Here is a 6,088-nt window from a genome sequence, read left to right on the forward strand (position 1 = left end):
TGGATGTAGCTTGGCTGTTGTCCTATGTCTTCTGGTCTCTCTATTGGGAAGAGCTCTATTTATTGTATTTTCAAAAATATATATGGTTTTGGGAGGAGATTTCCACTGCTCTAGTCGTGTTGCCATCATCTCTTCGGATATTATTTGATTTGGATACTTCCTGTGCTCCAATATCCAGCCCAAGGGGGTTCAGTTGAACTGAACTTGTTGAGTACCTACAGTATTCAAGCCGTGTGCTAAAAAGCAGGGCTGCATTATGACTTCTGTGAGACCCAGATGCTAGCAAGATTGTGCCTTACAAGGGTAGGTTTCTCCAGGGTGGAGACACAGGTGTGAGGGATCTAGGTGATGTATTGCCTGACTCACTCCTTTTCTGAACTTATTTGATCAGCCACCTATGGCTTCAATATAGTGAGTCTGATTTTCAAAAACAGCTGGTGAAATCAGCCTTATGACTTTCTAGTCACACCGGTAGGTCTCCCTTGCCTCCCAAGTAAGGGTCCAAAAGGTCAGTGTGTGTGCGGTGTGTATGTACACATATGCACCTGAGTGCGCACCTCTGCATTCAAAGCCCAATATTTAGTCATGTCTGCATTACTAATTTCATTTTCGCTCCACCTTTTATCTCCTTCATTTGTGGAAATAATTAGGATGTCCCTCCATTTGAATCCCAATAAAAAATGTTAGAAATGGACTCCAGAAGCAAGGCTGTAACTCCTGCTGTTGTGCACTGCCTTTATCTTGAGGATATGAATGTAAGTCTGCCTTGGTTTCTCTGTATACTTTCTTTTTTCTACAAAACAGACTTGGCAGCCTCAAGACAACTGGGTGCAGTACACAGAAGTTATAGAGAGGAAATATTTGATTCACAGCTTCCACTACATCTACTGTGTATGTTGGAGCATTCCAACCGCTCCAAGACCCATGACACAAGTTGGTGCTGCTGCCTTCCTCACCATCAAGGTCTTCGAAAGCAAACCAGGATGTGCTCCTTTCCTGCGCTCTCCCCTTTGGTGAGCCTCCAGTGAGAATGGAGACTTCTGCTGAGGCCACTGATGACCCCTTCTTTGTAAGACTTCAGTCATATTCCTCTCCTCATCTTGCTTGGCTTATCTGCAGCACTTGCCATAGCTGATTACTCACTCCTCCACGACACATTCCATTTTGCTTGTAGAGCAACATACTCTCCCGGTTTTCCTTCTGCCTCACCATTGCTTTTCAGTCTCTACTGGTTTCTCCTCCTCCTCCTATTAACCTCTTCATGTTGGAATGTCCCAACACTCGGGCCTTGGACCACCTCCTCCTTCCTTGATGACTCCTCCAAGGATGACTCTTACTTCCTTGATGATCTTATCTAGTCTCCTGACTTGAAATGCCACCTTGAGGTTATGATCCACAAGTTTGCATCTCCAGCACAGTTCTCTGAGCTTGGATGTTTGACAAACATCTCACTTCCTGTATCCAAAACTGAACTTCTGATTTTCCCTTCCAAACCTGGCCTACCTGCATCTTTCTCACCTCAGCTGATGGCTAAAGTCCTTGGCAACATCCTTGACTCTCTCACATCCCTCATTCAATCCATTAGGAAATCCTGCTGGCCTTACCTTCAAAAATAGGTCCTGAATCTAACAATTTATTTCCATTCCACTTCTACCACCCTGGTCGAAAACACCAACATCTCTCACCAATATTATTCCAGTAGCCTTCTAACCCATCTTTCTGCCTCCACCTTTCTTTGCCCTCATCACGTGTCTTTTCAATACAGTAGGAAGCCAGAGTAAGCCTTATAAAATGAATTTATGTCACTCCTTTGTTTAACACGTTCCAACATGTTTCCCAAACTTCAGAGTGCATACACATTACTTGGTGATCTTGTTAAAAGGAAGGTTCTGTTTCAGCAGGTCTGGGCTGAGCCTTGAGCCTCTGCATTACTAAGAAGCTCCGAGGCAATGCTGATGCTGCCGGTCCACTGACTAAGCTTTGAGTAGTGAGAACTACAAGGCCTTCTGTGATTTGGCCTTTGTTATTCCCGCTTTCCCACTCCCCCTCCCTTCCCTCACTTACTTTGCTCCAGCCACTCTGATCTTGCTACTCTGTAATAATCCGGGTATAGTCCTGCCTCAGAGCCTTTGCACTTGCTGTTCCCGCTGACCGGAACACGCCCCTAGGTATGTGCATGGCCTGGTCCCCCACCTCGTAGATCACACTTTCTGTTCTCACCCCATGTTTTTCTACATAACATTGTATCACCTTCCAGTATTCAATATAATTTTTATCTTGTTACTGTCCATTCCCTCAACCAGAAACTAAGCACCACAAAGGCAGGGATTTTTGTCTTGCTGTAAAACAAGGCCTGGCAATCAGGCACTCAAGAAATACTTGAGGCAATGACCAATGTAGCTACTAGATAGACCAAATTATGAAGTACGTTGATAGCTGATATGAAAGGAAACAAAATAACATCTATGAGTCCTGCGTCAGGGTCCTCAGAGGAGCAGGGCCAGTACCAAGCATAATGCCTTGAACACAGCAGACATAAAAATCTTATTTCCCCTCTGTTCTTTATATTCTTTCACAGAAGTTATTTGAGGCTTTGCCTGAATCTAAGGCCTTATTTATATATGATCACATAGTGAGCCAACTACACCCTTTATTCATCCCATCCTAGTAGAAACTTATCTATTCAGAGTTTGGAGCCTGGAATACAAAGAGGTAAAATATGTGGAGCTCTCACTTCTCCTGATCACATATCCTGTCATCAGCTGTCTTGCTAACTGGCAGGGTTAGAAATCAGTAAGTAAGGTTGGTGGAGGTAAGCAAGACCATGACCAGAGACCATACAGAGACAGGGCTTAGGAGAAGGGCTCTTGCTCACAACAGCAAGTATAATTTTGAAGGGGGAATGGGTGGGGACCACCGAGATAATGTTACAACTTACACTTGATGCTTCTTTATAAGTGTTTTTGAACCTTGTTCATCTATATTATCTCATTCTTATGATATTCCTAAGAGATAAAGAAGTCACTGTTAGTTGAGCAAACTGCAACACGGGAAGAAGGTAAATGACTAACTTATACTCCTATTAACAAGGAGCACAAGCCTCTCCTGACTTGTTTCTAATTTTGTGAAGACTTTTAAGGTGTCTGTTGCCAAAAAGATATTTTCAGAAACAGAAGTTTGAAGTGACAAAGAACTACCATCTAGAGACTACTAATTTATAAGGAAAACGAATTGCAGAAATGTAAGAGTAAACGTATGTTTGCTAAGTATAGGCATGGAGGTAGTTACGAGTCGGTATGATCTAGGTTGCCAGTTGTCCTTTTCTCTCATAGGATATACCCATTGAAGTCTCTTACATCTTTGAGGACTATTCATTAGTTCACAGGTAATGGACATTTGGAGACTTATTTTAAAAAGGTGGCTGGAAAATGGTCATCAAACTCCAGGAATCTAGCAGGCCTACAGCCAGAGATAACTCCCATCACGGTCACCTCTCTTCTTTGGACCACCTTCCCCGTTAGGATGGTTGAAAGGATTCTGCATTTTTTTCATGTCTCCTTTGTTGACGGTTAGAAACTTGAGGATTGGCTGTTTGGAGCAGGGTGGGGCAAAAATGAGTCACATATGCTGTTTCTATGGGAAACTTCACAATCATATGGCATCAGCTTATATAATAATCCCTTTTATTTGCAGAGCAGCTATCTTAAAATCTTTACAGAAATGCTCACTAATCCTTTTCACGACTGAGCCTAAGATATTGAGACAACTTTCACCTCTGACCCCTAAAAGACTTACTGCTCACAGAGAATGTAACAGAGTAAATAGGGAATTAATGCCTGGCTCAATATTATGTTTTACTTTTAAAACTTTTGCTGTGTTTGTTTTTCTTCCTCTGGAGACCAGGAATGACTCACTTTCAAGGAATATGGATGAAGAACATTACTAAGTCCAAAAATATTCTATTGGAGTCAATTGACTTCTAATGCAATTGTGTCTGATTCTTAGAGAATGTTTTAGGATTGCATTTCTAATCAGATGTATTAAAAATTCAATACAATACATCAAACCACAGAATGTTTATTGAATAATACAACTGGTGGCACATTAACCAGCTGTTTTTTTGTATTCATTCACTGTGCATTTGGCAACGTCTATCACATTAGCAGAGTAACCAGTAAGTTGTTTTCTGTCTTCTAAAAGGTTTTCGCCATCACTGATCATCACTCAGCCTTAGAGAACAGAAACTGAGTTTACACAGTTACTAAAATTTACGTCTCAGACCAAACTGAAATGGTACTTGGCTTCTTGTTCTCCCATTTGAGCCTAATTCTCCAGCCCAGACACATCTCTTTACAGCAATAGCTGGGGAAAGGAAAATGGCAACATTTCTATAGCTCTTAATACAACCAGTCTGAAGGGTTTCCCTACTCACAGACCCCTTCCACTTATTGCAAGCTCAGCCTCACTGTTCAATATATTCTGAACCTGAAGTGGGCCATGCTGCCTCACCCCATAGCAGCACACTGTGATGGCAGCAAGGTGACTTGAGGATTGGAGGCAATGAAACTGGGAAGGTTCAATCACCACCCTTACTTATTTTTGTCTTCTTTCCATCTTCGCACAGATCGTCACTTGTTCCTACCATCCCTCTGAGGCTGCCTTGCCTGGCTGCAAAGTTTTAAAACACCAAAGACAAGATTATATTACAAGCAGTTACTTGCAGGCATCTCAGAATATGTATTTATGTAGACCAGCACTGGAAGGGAACACAGAATCCTAAAGACAGTTGTTGTGGTAAGACTGGGTAATTATTCTTTGTTTTTTCTAACCATTAAATTTGTACGGTAAATATAAAAGTAGGGAAAATATTATTAAAGCAACAGGTGAGGGGGTAGAAAACAAGATAAGTCTATTTGGAGAACAAAAAACATTTCAAATACAACAGCCCTCCTAATTTGACTTCTGGCTCAGATGCCTGAACAGTTTCAAGCAGTAACTCTCCTAACTGAAAATACTGTTAGCCCTTTTACTCTTCCTTCCTCTTTCCCAAGGAATGTGGTCCCAAAGTTATTCTTTGACTGATCTTTGCTGAACAAAACCTGATGAAAGAAAGGTTAAAGTTCTGAAATAATATGTTTTCATTCACTCAACAAGCATCTCCTCTGTGGAAGACTTAGGAGAATCCACTGAAAATACACAATATTCATATTTCATGAAGTTACTGCATATAAACTACCTTGCTGATTTAAAGTAAGAGAACAAACTCTTACAGTCTCCAGGAATCATTACCAAAAACTATGTTCTTCGAGAACAAAATTTTTAAGTAGGGTTTATAAATTTAGGTTTTATTACACAGGAACTAGATAGATTACGATTCACAAATTTGGGGCCTAGTTTTCTCCTAACTTTTGGAAATGAGAGATTTATTAGGTTAGGCAGCAACAATGATAAACAGAAATAACTTCAAATTCAGGGGTCCTAAGTGTTATTACATGCCAACTGGATTAAAGGTAGACATTTTCCTAGAGCATATGTCAAACAGTAAAACTTTTGACCTATACTTTGAAATATGACTGCTGTATTTTAAAACTTTGAAAAAAACCACACTGAACTATTACAAAAGGAGGGTATTTTGTAACAGCAGTGTCCAAATTTCCCCATCACTCAGGTTATTTAAATTTATCCTAGGCCCAAAGTAATAAGACAACTCTAAACAATCTTAACACAAACAGCCAAAACTTCCACTGTCCTCTTCCCTTAACATACTTGTTATCTACCAACTGAAGTTGAACAAAGGATGGAAACAGACCACAACTTCCTAGTTTCAGAATTTTTCCTTTCTCCCAAATTTAAGTCAATAGCAGCCATAAAAAAGTGATAAAGTGTGGGGGTACTATAGAAAGCAAAAGATTAAACCAAATGTCAGATACAAAAAATAAACTGAAAGGTTTAATAATGTTTAAAATGAAATGTGCTTATTACATAACAGACAGACTTAAAATATGTTCAACATCACTGTAGCTTTATCCTTACAAAACGTGATCATAGTTCACTGTCAATCATTTCCAGTATTCAAATAGTGACCTAA

The sequence above is a fragment of the Manis pentadactyla genome, chromosome Y, assembly GCF_030020395.1.
Source record: "Manis pentadactyla isolate mManPen7 chromosome Y, mManPen7.hap1, whole genome shotgun sequence".
Classification (NCBI taxonomy): Eukaryota; Metazoa; Chordata; class Mammalia; order Pholidota; family Manidae; genus Manis; species Manis pentadactyla.